Source organism: Lissotriton helveticus, chromosome 1_1, assembly GCF_964261635.1.
Source record: "Lissotriton helveticus chromosome 1_1, aLisHel1.1, whole genome shotgun sequence".
Lineage (NCBI taxonomy): Eukaryota > Metazoa > Chordata > Amphibia > Caudata > Salamandridae > Lissotriton > Lissotriton helveticus.
In genome coordinates, this window is record NC_136057.1 from 855,367,872 (window position 1) to 855,389,139 (window position 21,268).

Consider the following 21,268-nt stretch of genomic DNA (forward strand, 5'->3'; position numbering starts at 1 on the left):
TCATAGCACCGCACCTCCGAGACGTCATCAACTGCTCCTTCAACTCCGCTACCTTCCCAGAAGACTGGAAACACGCTGAACTCACCGCCCTTCTGAAAAAACCAACAGCGGACCCCACCGAACTCAAAAATTACCGCCCCATCTCGCTTCTTCCATTCCCGGCCAAAGTCATCGAGAAAGCCGTCAACAACCAGCTCGCCACCTTCCTCGAAGCCAACAAATCCCTCGACCCCTCACAATCTGGCTTCCGAGCAAAACACAGCACTGAGACCGCCCTCATCGCAGCAACAGACGACATTCGAACTCTACTGGACAATGGAGACACAGTCGCCCTCATCCTCCTCGACCTCTCTGCAGCATTCGATACAGTCTGCCACAGCACCCTTCTACAGCGCCTCAGAAACATCGGAATTCAAGGAAAAGCACTGGAATGGATCACCTCCTTCCTCGCCGGAAGAACACAGAGAGTCCGCCTCCCACCATTCAAGTCCGAGGCCACTGAAGTCATCTGTGGCGTACCACAAGGATCCTCTCTCAGTCCCACCCTCTTCAACGTATACATGAGCCCCCTCGCGGCCATCGCACGCCAACACAACCTCAACATCATCTCCTACGCGGATGACACCCAACTGATCCTATCACTCACCAAAGACCCTAACACCGCCAAAACTAACCTACACGAAGGAATGAAAGAAGTTTCCGAATGGATGAAACAAAGCCGTCTGAAACTGAACTCAGACAAAACAGAAGTCCTCATCTTAGGTACATCCCCCTCTGCTTGGGACGACTCCTGGTGGCCGGAAGCCCTCGGAAAAGCACCCATCCCGACAGACCACGCACGGAACCTTGGCGTCATCCTGGATTCTTCACTCTCAATGAACAGACAAGTCAACGCCGTATCCTCTTCCTGCTTCCACATTCTTCGCATGCTCAGAAAAACATTTCGCTGGATCCCCTCCGAAACAAGGAAAACAGTCACCCACGCTCTGGTCACGAGCCGACTGGACTATGGAAACACCCTCTACGCAGGTACCACCGCTAAACTCCAGAAGAAACTCCAACGAATCCAAAACGCCTCAGCCAGGCTCATACTAGACATCCCACGCAACGAACACATCTCTGGTCACCTTAAAGACCTCCACTGGCTACCCGTCAATAAGAGAATCACTTTCCGACTGCTTACCCACGCACACAAATCACTCTACGACATCGGCCCAGATTGCCTCAACTCTCGACTGTCCTTCTACACCCCCTCCCGCCAACTACGTTCTTCCAGCCAAGCCCTCGCCACTGTACCTCGCATCAACAAGACCACCATGGGAGGCAGATCCTTTTCATACCTGGCTGCTAAAACATGGAACTCACTCCCCGCTTACCTTCGCCTCACCCAGAACCACCTAGCGTTCAGAAAGCAGCTTAAAACGTGGATATTTGACAAATAATCCTCCTCCCCTTCCTAAGCGCCTTGAAACCCTCTGGGTATGTAGTGCGCTATACAAATTTTATGACTTGACTTGACTTGACATAACGATAGTACGTTTAGAAAGGGTCAGGGTAGTACCTGTAATTTTACAATCGCATTACTGATTCACCACAAACTAAATGTTTTCATAATTCATCATCACATCTGGTTTATTTTCACAACATAAATGAAAAACGGGAAGAAAATCATAATTATTTACTGCTTTTATAGATCAAAGCATCCATATAACTCCATGTATCTGTTCTTGAAAAACATTTGGTTCTCAAAGTAGAACATTCATTAACAACTTTTGTGAATCAAAGTAATAATGTGACTTTATGAAACTACTTGATGCATATTATATCACATTCAAGATCATAAAGTACTCTCAGTGAGGATAGAGAAAGGAAGCTTTTGGGTGAGATGGGGTGATTAGGTTGGTGGGGGACTAGGTAAAGGTGGTGTGACATGAACACAATTACACTTATATACAGTTAGATCTTTACAGCCTAAAATGGTCCGTAGTTCCCTATATTCATAGCACATAGGTCCCGGTGAATCAATTTCTTTTGGTCCTATGGTGTGAGGATATGAGGTAGTCTACTTTTCGACCCCGGAGGTTGAAGGTTTAATGTTTCCTCATTCTGGGGTCTTCATCAGGACAAAGTGGTTCGGGAGCACCTAAAGAGATAGATTAAGTTCAGTGCACGTAGTATGGTGTGGTGAATCATAAGGTGTCATAAGGTATCAAGACACGTGATACCTACTTCAGAATCGGCTGTCACTAACCATCTGGGTGGGGCAGCCAACTGCTCCTTAACTTCTGAAATGAAATGTAATCTAGGTGTTACATAATGGGACATGCATTAGTTGTCCTATAAAATGTAGTTATGATGGATAGGAGACTTACTGGGACGATCGGGGGTAGCATAGGGTATAAATCTCCCAGCTTCGAAATAAATTTCTTCAGTCTCAGTAATTGGTTTTTAGAACGGTGTCTGTGATCTCCCGTTTATGGTCGCTAAAAAGTCAACCCGGCCAGCATCGAGCGGCAGCACCGCGTGATGCAGCAGAACCGCTCCCCTTACTTATAGAGACCCGGGCAGAGCATTCTTTTGACTCTAGCGCTATCTAAGGAGAATCGCCGGTAGGGGTCCGTGCAAGCAGTCCGGTTTTTCTTTCATTTAAAACTCACGATCCCAGTGATAGGGCTGTGTTGCACCGATATTCTGACCAATCACGTTTTTTCTGCCGCGATATGTTTGAGGTTTCTCAACTCCACCTATTAACCTGGTATATCGTCTAATGGCAAGAAAGATATTAGACACAGCTACTATGAGTCTCTGTGCAGGCTCTCGATCGCCACACAATGTATTATTTTTTATTATTTTTTCGGATTAATGGGCCCCCGGAAACAGGGACCAAAGTACGGCCGGTGGAAACAGTCCGCAATCTAGGGGTTATGCTGGACCATAGGCTTAGTATGGAGACGCATGTTCAAAAGACGTCTGCCTGCTGCTTTGCCATCCTTCGCTCTCTAAGGAAAGTTCTGCCCCTCCTTCCTTTCCATGCTCGCGCCCAAGTGGTAAGATGTACCATCCTCAGCAGACTGGACTATTGTAATGCCCTCCTGCTTGGGTCCCCTGAGTTCCAGTTGGACAGGCTCCAGAGGGTCCAATCAGCAGCGGCTAAGTTGGCTTTGGGGCTCCCGAGAAGAGCTCATGGACAGTCCGCTCTGAGAAAACTGCACTGGCTGCCGGTAAGACAGAGGATACAATTTAAGGCCCTCTGTATAGTCTTCAGGGCTCTCCACGGAACTGGCCCAGTCCCTCTACAATCGAAATTCGCCTGGTATACTCCTACCAGACAGCTCCGATCCTCTGAGGCCAAGCTGGTAGTTGTACCCAGATTCAGGAAAGTCAGAGCCGGAGGCAGATCTTTTGAGGTGGCCGCGGCCTTAATGTGGAACACTCTCCCTGTCGATATTAGGCACCTCACTGATCTCCTCCCGTTTAGAAAAAGGATTAAAACCTGGTTATTTCCCTGTTAATCGCCTGTAAGCTCACACTCCCCGTGTTTCACTTCCATCTCCTCTGATCTGATCAGCGCCAGGATGCCTGCAATGGTGACAGTCGCGCTTTATAAATTTCTAAAATAATAAATAATAAATGAGAGTCGTGGCCAAACCTTTATTTAATTAATCTATACCCTGCACAACCCCTATGGTAAACGATGACGACTAGGGGTATTTTTAAATGTGTACTACGAGTTCCCGGGTCACACTTAGATGTTTAAACCCAGCATACATTAGGGTTTTTGATTAACCACTGAATAGAACACGCAGAGTATTTGAGTTTACATATCCCCTTCTCTCATGTTTCCCACAGATCTTTTTTGGTTGACTTTTTAGCGACCATAAACGGGATATCACGGACACCGTTCTAAAAACTAATTACTGAGACTGAAGAAATTTATTTCGAAGCTGGGAGATTTATACCCTATGCTACCCGGATCGTCCCAGTAAGTCTCCTATCCGTCATAACTACATTTTATAGGACAACGAATGCATGTCCCATTATGTAACACCTAGATTATTTTTCATTTCAGAAGTTAAGGAGCAGTTGGCTGCCTACCCCAGACGGTTATTGACAGATGATTCTGAAGTAGGTATCACGTGTCTTGATACCTTATGACACCTTATGATTCACCACACCATACTACATACACTGAACTTAATCTATCTCTTTAGGTGCTCCCAAACCACTTTGTCCTGATGAAGACCCCAGAATGAGGAAACATTAACCCTTCACCCTCAGGGGTCGAAACGTAGACTATCTCATATCCTTACACCATAGGACCAAAGGAAATTAGTTCACCGGGACCTATGTGCTATGAATATCGGGAACTATGGACCATTTTAGGCTGTAAAGGTCTAATTGTATATAAGTGTAATTGTGTTTATGTCACACCACCTTTACCCAGTCCCCCACCAACCTAATGACCCCCATCTCACCAAAACCTTCCTTTCTCTATCCTCACTGAGAGAACTTTATGATCTTGAATGTGATATAATATGCATCAAGTAGTTTCATAAAGTCACATTAATACTTTGATTCACAAAAGTTGTTAATGAATGTTTTACTTTGAGAACCAAATGTTTTTCAAGAACAGATACATGGAGTTATATAGATGCTTTGATCTATAAAAGCAGTAAATAATTATGATTTTCTTCCCCTTTTTCATTTATGTGTTGAAAAAAAAACAGATGTGATGATGAATTATGAAAACATTTAGTTTGTGGTGAATCAGTAATGCGATTGTAAAATTACAGGTACCACTCTGACCCTTTCTAAACATACTATTGCTAATAATACGAGGCCTGGCTAAGAAGAAGTAGACAAAACTTTGGGGTGTCCAATTTGTGTGCTCTAGGGTGTGACCCAGCGGCAGTGGCTGGCATTTGTAAGTCATATTTCTTGCTTATTGACAATTAATTATATACTCACTGCAAGGGTGTACACCTTACTGTTTAGACTTGTGAACAGTTGAAAACACACCTCTTAGCATATACAGCAGGATTTGATTCTTCTATCTTCAACTCAGCAGAGAATGTTTCAAGAAGAGTCAGGCCACTCTCTTGTTTTACTGATTGAGTTAATATTGTTGAGGAATTTAAATTTGTCCTCAAATATCCATTCCTTGTTGTTTGCTTCCATTAGAAGTTTCAACCATTCCCTCTTAAATGTCCCTCATCTGCTATTGGGAATTTTTTGGTAATGTTCGTCTACTGTCAAAAGTATCAATGCCCGGGTCTCATAATCCCATGTGTCAAACACCAATATACCTTACTGCTTGTCAACTGTTTTTATAGTTATGTTTAGATCCCTTTTGAGGGAATCTATAGTCGTTCGATGACATTCTTCTTCTAAGATCTTAGAAATCCCAACCTCCACCGCCTTCTCAAACACTTCCATGTTCTTACCTACTTGCGCTAAAGAGCATGTGAAAGTGGACTTGGATTTCAGTCCTGATATACCATTAGAATGTCTAGGAGAACAATCTTCACAGAATCTTCTCAACCTAATCTTCCTTAAAAAAGAATTAAAATCTTTTTCCAATTCAAATTTGTTAACTGGAGCTGTGGGGGCAAATCTAAAACCCTTCTCTAATACTTAGTTTTTAGCCCTATTTAGAACCCTCCTTGATAGATTCACTATAGGAACCTTGTACATCGCCAATACCTTTTTAGGGTTAGGATTAGGTTACGTAGGTGAAACAAGCAGGGAACCAAGAACCCATGTGCAAGAAAATAAACCCGCTATCAGCACTTCAAAACAGAATGCCCCATTGGTGGAGCATTTTTCAAAAAAATGATATAGTCATATGAACTTTAAAGGGGTTCATTCTTAAAAAGATAATTGGAAGTAGGAGAGGTGGCAGTATAGAAGATAAACGCAAACTGAGAGAACAATGGTATATCTCAAGATTAAACACAATAAGGAATGGGCTGTACTCAAGAGAAGAATGGGAAAGAATTATTAGATGAAATTAGTTTGAGAAACAGAAAGGAGAACAATATAACAGTGATGTTAAAGGAGAGAATATGGAAAAAATATATATGTTTAACAACTAAAATGGGGAAAGTATGAGGATTATGTGGACAAATGTAAAAGAAAAAGAAAAGTAAAAATCCTCATCCACATGAAAACCACTGACCCGGACGTCGCCATGATCCCCATGGAACATTTCCACTTTCAGATCCAGACCAACCCCAAAACAACTCCCTACGGGACCCACATCTACTAGCGGCTGGACCCACGCTCCTTTCACCGACACCATCACCAAACTCATTGCATCCCACACCCTTGTCTCCACAGACTACATCCTACTGCGAGACCTGAACTTCCACCTGGACAACCACGATAACCCAACACCACCACCCTCCTAGAGAACCTCGCCAACATGGGACTGAAGCAACTTGTCACCACAACCCAATGCACACATTAGGACACACACTCGACCACATATTCGCAGGAAGAAACAGCATCTCCTACAGCCACACCACAGAACTTCCCTGGACGGACCACCACTGCATCCATTTCCCCTTTAGAAAACCCACCGCCCGCAAGCACGTGCTTGGCCTCCACTGCAGAAACTGTAACAAAGTCACAGAAGAACAGCTCACCTCTGCCTTCATGAGCACTATACCTCAAATATGCCAGACGCCAACACCAGGGCAAGCAACTTCCACTGCTGGATCACCAACTGTGCCGATACACTCACCCCCTCAAGAAAGCTACAGGACGATACAACAAGAAAGCAAGCTGGTTCACCCCTGCACTCAAAGAATCTAAGCGCTCCTGCTGATAACTTGAAAAGGCATGGAGAAACAGCAAAACCCCTGTAACATGCAATGCGTAAAGAACAGCCACCACAGCACACCAACAACTCATCAAATCCACAAAGAAGAACTCCCTCCAAGACAGAATCCTCACCAATGCCCACAACTCCAAGGAACTCTTCTCCATCATACAGGAATTTGCCAAACCCGGCGGCAAAACAACAGACGCCCCGCCCTCCCAAGACTTCTGCAACAGACTCAGCTCCTTCTTTCACCTACGTTTAAGACGCTCTATGACAACTTTGACAACCAAGACCTCTGCACCGCCCTAGGCCCCCACCCCCAGCAATGTCATCCAACAGACCCTCATCACTTTTACCCTGTTCACGGCAGGAGACACTTTAAAAACCATCAACAGCCTCCACTCCAGAGCACACTCAGACCCCTGTATCCCCCACATCTTCCACAGGGCCACCACAGCCATCGCACCCTAAATATGCCAGATGATCAACTGTTCCCTTGAGACTGCCACATTCCCCAATGACTGAAAGCATGCCGAAGTTAACCCCCTCCTGAAGAAAGTCTCCCTGGACCCAACTGACCTCAAGAACCTCAGGCCCATCTCCCTGCTTTCATTTGCAGCCAAGGTAATTGAAAAGGCCATCAAAAAACAGCTAGCAGAGGAGGAGCTTCGCGCGCATCCAAGATGGCCGCGTGAGCAAAGGGCTCCCGAGACCCTCGTAACCTCCCGCATACATCCTGTCACTGATCCTGTTTGCTGTTAACATCTCCGAATGGATGAACCACGCGAGCATTGAAAGCTGAAAACCGCGTCCCGATCGGACCCCGGGGATCGGAGTTGTGGAGTGGAGAAGTCTACGGCTCATGTCTCCTGGATGCCCGGCTCTTGAGTTGGCAGGGTGCCCGAGGTGTAATTGAATAACAGCGGCACAGGTTCGTGGAGGCGGCCGGTCCGGTCTTACTTTCACTCTCGGTTTTGGCACTTGGACTGATCTTTGCATTGGAGGACGCCTCATTGTGGCAACTGCTTATACCCCGGATGGTGCTTGAGCGTTTTGGACAATATACGTTGTGTCGTTCTTAGATAAAAGACATTGGGCGAATATCCTGGAAGATAGAATCTATCTATCGACTGCTAGATCATAGACTTTTTCCCCCCTCTCTCGACTTGGGGTTGTCCTTAAATGGCGAGCACACCGGAGGGGGACAAGCAGAAGTTGAAAACCACTAGATGGGGTGGATATACCCAGTACAATGTCATGGATCGATATGCCCAAGTTAAAGGGTCGCCTAGTGGACCGGTTGGTCGCAGGAGGAGGCGAAGGATTCCTCGGCACCGGCAACCGAACCGACATTGCAGGACATTCTGGCCGCCATTGATGACATTAGGTCATCCCTCGGGAATCAGATGGAGACCCTGGCACATAAGTTGGACACGGTGGCCAATGATGTGAATCTGATTCGCACAGACCTTGCAAAGACAAATGAGAAGGTGAAATCGTTGGATATCAAGACATTGAGTCTAAAGGATGACGTCATCTAGTTGCAAACCGAGGTCCGAAATCTGAGGGCCTCGAATGACATTGTTGTTTGTCGCCTGGAGGACTTTGAAGGGAGGGCCGAAGGAATAATGTCCGTTTAATTGGAGTTCCGGAAAAGGCGGAGGATCAAGCGGCTGACCTCTTCGTTGAAGACCTTATCGTCAACCAGCTAAAGCCCAAGGGACTGTGCAAGTTCTTTACCGTGGAGCGATCCCACAGGGTCCCTGGTGGAAGACCGAGAGTGGGCGCACCGCCGAGGCCTATTATAGCGCGGATCTTTAACTTTCGAGACAGAGACGCAATTCTTCAGGCCTCCTGAGGGGTGGGCCCTTGAAGTTCGAGAACTCATCTATCAGTTTTTATCCAGACTTCACTCAGGTGGTTAAAAAAAAAAACTCCGTTTTCTGGGGGTGAAGAGGCGACTTCGGGACATGGGTCTCAAATATGCCATGCTTTTCCCGGCCAAGTTGAGGATTGAGCATAACGAACTGACCTATTTCTTTGACAAGCCCGAAGTGGTGGCCGATTGGTTGGACACTCTGCCGGCCCAACAAGATCTGGAGAGACAATCTGGTGGGGCTGAGGGTGGAAATATGGAACAAGAATAAGTATCAATTGTCTGGTTCCTGGGGTCGCTAGGGCATTTCCTTTTTTTTGGTGATTCTAGTCTTTATGTGCAGTTTTACACAGATGGTAATGGGGGGTCACTGGGCTACCGGAGGGTCTCTCTCCTCCTCAGCTTAACTTTTTGTAGTTTAGTTTAGATGTGGGGGCGACAGGCACACTGCGAGTTGGGGTGGCTCTACAGTCGGAGGCAGGGGTGCAGGGTGGGGGGTATTGTAATGGGTTGTTTGGGAGTGGGTGTTGGGGGGTGTTCGTTTTCAGTTTTCAGCAAGGTGCTATATCGCAAGACATTTGTATTGATGTGCTGGACTCAGAGGGGGGTGGTTTTTTTTTCTGTTTCATGATGGGGGCAGGGGGTTGAGGTTGATGAGCTGGAATGTTAATGGGTTGGGGGACAAGATTAAGCGCGGGGTGGTGTTGCAACTCCTGAAACGGCACTCTCCGGATGTGGTTTTACTACAAGAAACCCACTTGGTTGGTAATATATGTCACGCCATGAATAGAAAGGGATATCGCTTGGTGGCTCATGCTGGGTTTTCATCCGGATCCCGGGGGGTTGGAATCCTCCTTAGGAACTCTTTTCCGTTTGGGGTGGAGTCAACGATTCTTGATGAGAAAGGGCGCTATGTGGCTCTGACGGGGCGGTGGGAGGGCCGCACACTTTCCCTGGTGTCTGTTTATGTTCCCCCTGGCCTGCAGTCTACTACCTTTGCTGACCTGGGACAGGTTCTTCTTGATCTCCCTAGGGGGTTTCTGATTCTGGGTGGTGATTTTAATGCAGTAGTATCTGGTGTGTTAGATAGGCACCCTCCTAGGGATCTCAGGGGGGCTCATGGCTGGCTGCCTGATTTTAATGACACAATGGGCCTGGTGGACTGCTGGAGGTTGCTTCACGCTACTCAACAACAATATACTTTTCATTCTGGTGCCCACGGTAGTCTCTCCAGGATAGACTATGTGTTATTGCCGGCTGCACACGCATCCTATGTATCGCTTTGGGGGGCTTTCAAGACAGTCATTAGAGGCCAGGCTCTCTCTTTAATTGCTGGTGTTAAAAAACAAAAGGAAGAGGATGTAGTGAGGATAGAAACGGAGATTGCTGATTTGGAATTGGAATTGGAGCGAGAGGTTACCCGCTCTAGATTGCACGTCTTGCGTCTGAAGCAGCTGGACTATAGAACGTTGGTAACGGATGGTGCGAGGGCCCTTAGTCGGGAACAACAGGGGCGTCTCTATGACGTTGGGGACAAGGCTGGCAAATTAATTGCATGGCTGGACAGAAAAGACAGGGTTAGTCGTGTGGTACCAGAAATTGAGATTGATGGTGGGGCTCTGGTCACCGACCCACAAGAGATAGTGGCGTGCTTCGCTGATCATTTTCGCTCTGTCTACTCTTCCGTTTCGGATAGGCCGGAGGAGGACTCATGCTTGTTGTCACTGCAGATGAGGTGGCATTGGCAGTGCGCTCCCTGAACTCTGGTAAGGCGATGGGTCCTAATGGTGTCCCGATCGAGCTTTACAAACTTCGTCCGGATAGGATTGCTCCGTATTTGAGATACATGTTCCTGGAGTCCCGGGATCGTGGTTTCCTCCCCCGCGATCTGCGATTGGCATCGATAGTAGTAATCCATAAGGAAGGAAAACCGAGGAATAAGTGCGCTTCGTATCGGCCGATTTCATTGCTAAATTCTGAACCTAAGATTCTTGCTAAATTGTTGGCTAATAGACTAATAAAGGTTATTAGCGATCTGGTTCACCCAGATCAATCTGGCTTTATCCCGCACAGGAATGCGGCGTTGAACCTTAGGCGCCTGCACGGGGTACTTGCGAGGGCCTCAACGCTGCGTGAGCCCGCCATTTTGGCGTCATTAGATGCCACGATGTTGTTTGACACTGTTGAATGGCCGTATTTGTGGGCGGGGCTGGCTAAATTTGGTTTCGGTTCCGATTTCATTAGCTGGGTGCGTCTACTTTATGCAGACCCTCTTGCCCAGATTGTGGTAAATGGTCGCGTCTCTGAGCCATTTTGTCTTGGGCGGGGTTCTCGCCAGGGTTGCCCGCTGTCTCCTCTTTTATTCGCGTTGGCCCTCGAGCCTCTTGCAGCTTGGATCCGCTGGGAGCCTTCGATGAGGGGTATTACTTGGTCTCCGCAGTTTGAAGATCGTATCTCATTATATGCAGACGACATTTTGTTGTATTTGACCTCCCCAGGAAATCTCTAATAGTGCTCTGTGATGTTCTGACTTCCTATGGTAGAAACTCTGGCTTGGTCATTAATTGGGCGAAATCCTAGCTCTACATTCTTAGTGGAGAGATACCGATCCTACCGCGTAACTGCCCTATTCAAATAGCACAAGAGGGGTTTAAATATCTTGGAATTTATGTTTCAATGGACCCTGTGGTCCGATACGAGAGGAAAGTTCTCCCTCTTTTGAGTCGGCTAAGGCTAGATGTTGCGGGCTGGCGGAAACTCCTGCTATCAATGCTTGGGCGGGCAGCCCTCTTTAAGATGATGTCACTTCCTCGTTTTCTGTATGCTCTTCAGAACACGCTTGATGTAGTCCCAGCTAGTTACTTTCGCTTGTTGGAAGACCTGCAGCGGAAGCTGTTGTGGGATGGACGACCACGTATAGTGTTGGCTAAATTAATGCTCCCGTGGTATGATGGGGCATCGCTCTCCCTGATATTAAGAGATATTATTGGGCTTCGCAGTTGGGAGCCAATAATCACTGAATGTACTGCCCTGTGTTAAACCCTGGTTTCGCCATGGATAGGTGGATACATCCTGGTGGCACTTACTATAGAGCGTTGTACTCTAACACTGTAGTGAAGACTTTGACGGGCCAACCAAGATGGCTGTACGGATCTGGCTCGACGCTACAAGTTCATTAGGGTGGAAGGACGTCTGACCTTGGCTACCCCACTTTTCGGCTCTGATAAGTTTGGTAAACTGTGGAACACTAAGTGGTTCGACAAGTGGGATCTCATTGGCATCTCCAAGGTGGGAGACCTATGGGTGAAGGGACAGGTGAAATCATTCACCGCCTTGCAGACCGAGTTTGAATTGGGAGGGACGGAGTACTTCCGTTATGCTCAGGTTCGGCATGCGCTAACGTCAGTTTTCCCTGAGGGGGAGGATATACCGGAGTCGACCCCGCTAGAGGATCGTATCTTAGATGGTCATATGCCTGATAGTACCATTTCCCAGGTGTATAAAAAACTGATTAATCACAGGACAGACCTTCTATTGCAACTTCGTGATCGGTGGACCCGTGACGGCCTTGAGCTTGACGATGAAGACTGGCAGTCGGCGATTTCCTCACCAAAGGAGGTTGCGATTCCATCATGACTGAGATTAGTCCAGCTCAAAATATTACATAGGGTATATGTCACGGGTCCCCGCCTGCTCCGGATGGGCTTTTCTGAGGAGGGTCTGTGTCAGTGGGGTTGCGGTCATTTGGGAACGCTTCTTCATATCATCTGGGAATGTCGGGCAGTGTTTGACTATTGGAGTAAGGTTCATGAGGTGATGCAGGAGGTCACGGGGTGGCTCTCTTACCGGAGGCCAGACGCTGCTTATTGAATGTTTGGGAGCCCACTGACCATAATGTGGCACAGACTCAGTGGGTGACTCTAGGAGCCAAGATTGCTAAACGGAACATCGCACAGTTGTGGGGGTCCCAGAGGGCCCCTACTCTTGAGGTGTGGGTAGAAAACATGGATTGGTGCATGTTCCGGGAGAAAACGGTGTACTTGGCACGGGGCCGCCCCCGGAAATGGCATAAGATTTGGGGCCCTTGGAACCGATATAGAGGGGACATATGCGTACCTCCTGTGGCTGCGGTCTTTGAGGAGCCACCTACCCCCTGACCCTTTATTGTTCTTAATAATTTTCGTAGAAACACTGTGCTCTCTTCTCCTCACCCACTTCCACCGTCAATGTATTGTTTATTGTAATGTTTGATGACATGATGCTCAACCCTCGTAGAGTCCTTGCATTCCTATGTTGTGTATATGCCTTGCTTTGTTTTCAATAAAAAGAAATATATTTAAAAAAAAACAGCTAGCAAACTTAATTGAAGCTGGGCATCTCCCAATCCACATCCCAGAGCAACCACAGCATCCTGACTCGCCACCACCAATGACATCCACACCCTCCTTGACAAGGGCCAAAGAGCAGCCCTCGTCTTCCTGGACCTCTTAGATGCTTTCTACATCGTCTCCCACCACACACTAGCCACCAGACTCCATGATGCTGGCATCCGTGGAAAGGCCCAAGACTGGACACTCTCATTTGTCACAGGCAGAACGCAGCGAGTCAGGCTCCCGCCCTACCTCTCAGAACCAACAGAGACCCGATGTGGACCCAAAGGATCCTTCCTCAGCCCCACCTCTCTTCAACATCTACATGGCCCGCCTCGCAACCATCGTCAGAAACCATGGACTCAACATTGTGTCCAATGCCGACGACACCCACCTCATCCCCTCTCTCATCAAGGAACCTAACATCACCAGGCATAACCTCCAAGAGGGGGTGAAAGCCTTCCCAATCTGGATGAAGAAGAGCTACCTGAAACTCAACTCAGAGAAAACAGAAGTCCTTGTCCTAGGCTCCACTCCCTCAGCATGGGACAACAATTGGTGGTCCCCTGCCCTTGGAAAACCCCCACTCCGACAGACCATGCATGAAACCTCAGCATCAAACTGGTTCATCGCTCACTATGAACCCCAAGATCAATGATGTGTCCTCAGCCTGCTTCAATTCCCTCCACATACACTGAAAAACATTCAAATGAATCCCCTCCGAATCCTGGTAAACGGTCAAGGATGCCATCATCACTAGCAGACTGGACTACGCCAACGGCCTCTATTCCAGAATCAACTAAAAAGTCCTCTGCAAGCTCCACACTATCCAGACTCCGCAGCCAGACCAATGCTCAACATCTCCATCACAACCACATCACCCAGCAACTTTGTGATCTCCACTTGCTCCTCATTGACAGAAGAATAACCTTCAAGCTCCTCACGCTCGCATACAAGGCCCTCCACAACATCGGATTGGCATACCTAAACAACGACATCTCATTCCACGCCCCCAAGAGAAACCTCCGATCAGCCGACCTCAACCTGGCCAGCATCCCACGCATCTACAAGACCAGAATTGGTGGAAAGTCCTTTTCCTACCTTGCAGCCAAGACCTGGAAGGACCTCCCCCTCCACCTCAGGCAAAGCCCCACACTACTCCTGTTCAGGCAGGACCTCAAGACCTGCCTCATCAGATGATCCCAGCACCCAACAGAGCCACCCCCCAAGCACTTTTATACCCTCATGCGTAAATAGCTGCGCTTCACAAACCCCTGATTGATTGATTGATCTTTGTGACATCATTGCATAGTTACCCTACCCACTAAATCCACTTAGAGGGATCAAAAGATCACTACTACTCTTATGTACGATAATGTTATACAAGGACTGATGGTATATGTGAGGAAGGAGTGGGTTTTTAATTAAGAATACCATTTGGAAACCCATGTACATGTAGATGTATGGAATAGGATACCATCTTCAGAAACCTAGAAGAAATAGTGGATAGATATTTGGAATACAATTACTATATAGTATTTCCCCGTTCTTTAAATATATGAAAAAACATCAGGAATGAGGAGTTATTTATGATCAGGACATATACCATAGACAAAATAGTAATTAAAGAGAGTGAACATTTTTCAGAATAAACATATGCATAGACAAATGAGATAGTGATTGAGCCCCAGTGTAAATGAGATATTTTAAGAAATAGGTCTGATATAAATATCAGATATAAAAATAAATTGTTAGAGGATGGAGCAGACGTGGCCATCTCCAGACAAATCAAACCAGCCTAAGATGGCAGATCCTGTAGGGGAACCATTCTGCGAGTATGTGTGTAACCACTGACCTAGGAGATAGAAGCACTTAATATGGTGGCGTAATGGCGGCCATGACCCAAATACGAGGCTTGAAAGAGCATGACACACGATCCCTGAAAACCACTAGGTAGGATGAGGATGAGAGGGGGTTGGAACCTTCAATAAACTCCATATTGGCTTTAAACTGTAAAAACAATTAAAAGAGGCTAATCAAATCAAATCAAATTGACTTTATTTCGGATATATTGCAATCCATAAAAGTACACAATAGATAAAACATAATAAAAACATCACAGTAGTCACAAAGTCAATCTTAAATTACATACACTCAAATATATCATAAAAACGAGTGCATTGACAGAATCAGAATAAAAAGTGCAAGTAATGTCCAATACAGAATATACAAAATAAAGTGCGATAGTGCCATAAACTGCAGTTAATGCACATTTACTCATCCAGACAATTTCTTAGTCTCATAGTCATTTTTAAAAATTCTAACACCTGAAGAACACTATCAGGATGCAACAACTGTAAGTACACAAGGGCGGGTCTAATTTGGTTAAAATTTAATTTCTTTAAAAGGGTAACCAGAAACCGCTTACGGGGATATTCATAAAACGTACATAAAAATATAAAATGCAGCATATCCTGTGGAGACTTCCCGTCGCAGCCACAGGGAGCTGCTGGTTTCTTAAAAATGTCCGACTTGGGTCTAATTAAAAGCTGATGAAAGATGTTAAACCTGAAACGGGTCAGCAAAAATTTTTCATGGGTGGTGAAGGAGCATGTTAGATACAGTTCCATTGAATTACAGGTACTCAGCATAATGTACGTTCTAACATTAGGTTTCAAGAGCTCAACTTCATCTCTTACAGCATTACGGTTCAGGTAAAAAGCACTCTTAATTGCAGCAACATCACCCTTAACTATGTCCCCCGGGTTATCAAACAAGTTTACTCGGCCAAGCTTCAAGAATTGAGACTTCAAATATTTGAGCCAGGGCACTCGCATTGCGTGTTCAAGCGATAAAAGATCCTCCACTATCAAGTGGGTCAAAGGGATTGCATCACTTAACCATAATTTTACCCAGCACAGCAACGGTTTTAGTCCAACTATGTCAGATAAATGCAAACAGCCAAGTTCTTCATGAGCAGCTAAATTCGGTGTGCTCCCAGGGACACACAGCAGACGCTTTAAAAATTTATTTTCAACTATTTGAAGTTGTTCATAGTTTGTGTAGCCCCATATCTCACTTCCGTATACTGCAGTGGCTATGGATTTAGCGTTATATAATTTCATCATGGCCACATTTGGCTTTTTGCCCAGTTTAGAAGCAAGATTGAAGATAGAAGCATTTACCCTAGACATTTCCCCCTTTTTCTTGGCCAAGTGTGGGGCCCAACACATCTTCGTATCAAATAAGACCCCCAGGTAGGAAAACGACTGGGTGATGGGTATCGGAACATCATTCAATTTAAAATTGAACTTCTTCTTTGGTTGACGGCCAACATGCATTATGAAAGATTTTGTATTGTTGACCGTAAGGTCCCTATCAGACATAAATTTGTTAAAACCATTCAAAAGTGCCTGAAGACCTAGTTCTGTTCGTGAGATTAAGACCGCATCGTCGGCATATAAAAGCAAAGGAATACCCCTCGCACCCGCCCTTGGACAATCAGATTTTATCTCCTGTAATTCAGCCTCCAGGTCATTTATATAAAAATTAAAAAGATAAGGGGCCATAATGCACCCCTGACGTACGCCTTAATTGATTGGAAAACAACCCGTGGTTTCCCCAGTCGAAGAATACCTCACGTTGGCTACAAAAAAAACAACACTTTCCCTTTGTCGATGAGGGTGTACAAAATAACCCTGCTTACTGTCACTATTAAAAATACAGGACGGAAACTGTCCAAATAATAAATAATAAAAATAGTGCGAATCAACTCATTTCCCAAAGCAAACTCACCTAGTCCTCAACCGAACAAACTGAAAGGTGAGGGGATAGACGGAGTAACTAAATGAATGAGGGGTAGATAAATAGAAATGAGGAATTATTTGTCCTTTCATATGTTTATTATGATAGCTCTGCATTTAGTAAAGCGGATATTGACATTGCATTGGGCACCCTGGAGGGAGGCAAAGCGCCAGGCCCGATGGAATTCCAGCCGATATTTTCCTCTCCGATAACACTATATGGAGCCGTTGTATTTTATTTTTAATGAATGAAATCGCTAAAGGCGCTTCGGTTCCAGAGTCCTGGAAAGGGGCTGAGATTAATCCAATATTTAAAAAGGGGGATAAGGCGCATCCAGGGAATTACAGACCCATACGTTTAATTGATTCATCTCAAAAGGTCATGGGTCGCCTTGTACTAGACAAAATCCAGGATTGGCTTAGTGAGCAGGACATTCTATCACCTCTTCAAGCAGGCTTTCGTTCGGGCATAAGTACCATTGACCAGACTTTTCGCTTTACTCCTCTTTACTGGAAAACGCTGGTTGAGGAAAAAGGCAACTTGTATGCTGGCTTTGTAGATTTAAGGGCAGCAATCAACCTCGTTTCCCAGAAAAGATTGTGGAAAGTTTTTTATGATCTGAAGATACCCCATGATCTTTTGTCCCTTATTGCCGGACTTCATGAGGACACCTATGCAAAAATCAGGTGGGGAAACCAGGGTCAGGTTACCTCCTCATTCGGAGTTGATAGGGGGGTAAGACAAGGTTGCGTTATGGCTCCAACTTTGTTTTCTATTTTTATAAATGAGGTTGCAAAATTTTTGGAAGATACACCAACGGACGCTCCTAAATTGGCGGGCGTAAGAATCCCAATTCTTATGTTTGCCGATGACACTCTCCTAATAGCAAAAACTCCGAGCGGCTTCCAGCGTGAATTGATACTCTTTGAGGAATTTGTTTTAATGCGGGGTCTTGAGATAAATGTCTCAAAAACAAAATATATGACTTTTAATCCGCAAAAAACCTCAGGAGGAGTAATGCAGCTGAATAAGTGTCCTCTGGAGAAGGTGAAAGACTTCACATATTTAGGTGTCATTATTCAGGACAACATGAACTGGGGTAAGCATTTGGACATGGCCACATTCCTGAATTGTCACCCTATGCTGAGGATTCCAAAAGGAGCCTAGAGGGAAAAAGAGATGCAGAGTTTCCCTCCACTCATTAGCTACCGTCGCATACTGAAACCCACTGCCATACGTGGGTTTCGGTATGCGACGGTAGCTACCATCCCCCCTTTTTTTTAATTCAACAGATCACATCTAATAATTAAGAATAAAGTTTTGAGAGAGGTGTGCCTGTTGATTTTAATCACTTTTTGTCACTAGTAGATTGGAATTGCTTATCTCTCTACTGCACTTCACACACATTTCTTCCTTGTTTGGACACTTTTTCTTTCTTATCTTCTTTTCTGGGACAATAAATGACTGCCTATGATGAGAAAAGGGGCTCTATCTGGTGAGTACCTACCAGTTACCCCGATGGTAGTGCGCCCGTGAGTGGTCAATTTGTCATTCACACTTTATTCACCGCTATATATGTACTGAATAGTTGTTTTTCAGACATGTATATGGGATTTTTTTGACTGTCAATTGAAAAAGATATTTTCATTTTTAGAAAGGGCAGTAAGCAGTATACACTTACACATAGGATTTAGTAATAAAGAGAATCCGGGTGCAGCAGAGAAAATAGATGGAAAATATTTCATACTGAAAGAGAAATATACATATATATATACACACAGATATATTTATGGTTTGCCAAAGAGACAGGGTTTTTGTTGTATTTATACCCTATGCTGAGGGCCTTAAAGAACTAATAAGAGCTGACTGTTTTAAGAAAATTGCTTGGTTACAACAGGTTAGATCTGTATTAGCAAACATTGGCTTGGTGGCCCTATGGGAGAACCCTGAGAACGCCAGATTCCCATCGAGAGAGCAAATGAAGGAAACTTACTGGGGTTGGGTGGATGACAACACTTTTAGGAGGAATAGTGATCCCTCGACTCTGACAGGTCAATTCCTTATGGCTAAACCAATACAACAAAAAGAGGCTTATTGGGATGTTATCACAAACCCACATGATAGGAAGCTTTTGTTTCAGCTGAGAGTGGGCACCTTACCAGTTTAATCGTTTACTGCAAGGTGGGTGGCACCTGAGGATACTCTTTGCCGCAGTTGCAATGAAAGTTTGGAGTCCTTGGCCCACCAGTTATTTGTGTGCCCGCCTATATATTTCCAAGGCGAATATGGTTGGCTCCTATTTGCCAAACTTTAGGCACCCGTAACTTTGCTGTGGCTTTGAGATTAATTCGTACTGAAACATGGTTACCACTCCTCATTGCCGTAGCCAACTTTTTAGGTTGGGCATGGATTATGAGATCCAAAGAAACTGTGGCATCATGACTAATGCATATTGTGTATTGTACCCCCAAACCTTTTATAGATATGTATATAGATAAGTTCACATATGATTATGGCACCTAAATGAATTATACTGTCCTTTATACCTTCTTTATTTGCACCAAAAGTTGGGTTTTTATGAGCTGAGCACCAATTTTAACACTGTTGTTTTATAATCTTTTTAAATTGATTGTTTTACATCTCAGAGATATTTACTCATTTTATCTGTTTTTAATGGATATTTTTTGTATTGGATACTGCTTTTATGACAATCTGTCAAATAAAGTTTTGATGACTGACTGACTAAATAGAAATGTAACACACTATAGATAAACTCCCTTTGTTCCAGACATTCCGCTGGGACTAACACTAACCGGTTTGAATTGAGCCCATACGGGAGTGTAAAACGATGTGACCAGATGGTATGCACATCGACCGGTTCAAAAAGTGAGGTTTTTCTTTATCAGTTTTTTTCTTCAACACATTTTGGACATTAAAAAGGGTGACTTACCAGGAATATTAGAATAGAGATTGCCAAATGATGACCTCTTGCCCACCTCTCTAGCACTTATGTTTTACTAAGACGGGGCTACATGTAAACGTACGAGCACACTACCATAGTCAAGTCAAGTTAAAAGTTTTATTTGTTAAGGAACTCCTATGGAAGTCCACAAAATGCATCAATATAGTAAAAGAGACAATTTTAAATACAATACAAAAAATATTTACAATTTTTTCCCAAAATACAACAATAGATTAAAAAGTGTGAAAGAAGGGTGAATATGTTTTTTATATAGTACAAACTTCATCGATATCCACCCATTAGACAATACAACCTAATAGCAAGATTTTAAGTATTTCCTAATAAATAGCCAGAAAAGTTTTTAAAAATTGGAATATCCTACAACAGACCATTTCATTTGGTGGGGATAAAACAAATATTCTGGCCTCCTGGGCTGAATGAATATTATAATAAATGATGGTCTAAAAACATACGCCTTGCCCTTTGAAATTCCGGACACACAAATAGGACATGATTAAGATCCTGGATTTGAGTATAATCAATTCAAAAATTCTCTCCTCTCTCTGGATTTTATCCCATGTGCCAATAACATCTCTTGAGGGCAAAATTTTTTTTTTCAAAAGAAGCATCAGTCTTTTAATCCCATGTGGATGATTCCAAACTAAATAAGGTTGTGGTCTTTTCCCGAAAGCACTACCACAGACCAACTAATTTTGGGACTTAGATTAACTTAGAGCAATATCTCTTGCCATACTAATCAAGCTTGCAGACTTCTTTATGAATAGCTTCAATGCAGACTTTGGCATAGATGAATTACTATTTAAGCTGAGCCCAAATAAGTCATTTGCATAAGCAAATGATCGAAGAAATGCTGATTGATCCTTTAGCTTGTGAAAGATTTCCATTCTCAAGGCCCCCCTGAGGGAACCCTCATCTCCCCAAAGGAGAGCATTCCCCCACCTCAGGAGTGCTGACAGATCTAAAATAAAAGAGGAGACTAAACCAAATTCCAAGAGTAAAACATGTGGGGCGGCCAGAGAATTTAGATTACAAATTTGGCAGAAGAACCGACCTTCAGCCTTGTCAAAGGCGAGCCAGTAATTGTTATCCAATACTTCTGCAGCATAAGTTAATGAGGGCGGAATTTTAACCTTAAATACTGACAGGACATGACTAAAATGGCGTCTCCCACAAATTTTATAAAAACTATTCAGAGCTCCATCTTGTTAGGCAGCCTTACCAATACATAATTTAATATGTTCTGAGTCTCACCCGTTTTTTACAAAAACTTTTCCCAGATACAAATATGAGTCAACCAATTCTAGTTCTTCGTGCGCTAACAACCACTTATTCCCTTTCTTTATTCTATGACCTTTCTTGCGGAAGATTATGATTTTGCTTTTGGAAATATTAATTTTCAGAAAATGATC

At 44.6% G+C, this 21,268-nt stretch overlaps 1 protein-coding gene across 1 annotated transcript in view; it reads left to right on the forward strand.

The window, feature by feature from the left end:
• The window catches only part of LOC144763009 (sodium-coupled monocarboxylate transporter 1-like), a 797,300-nt gene that overhangs the window by 754,379 nt on the left and 21,653 nt on the right, over positions 1–21,268 (forward strand). The gene's annotated exons all lie outside the window — the stretch shown is intronic.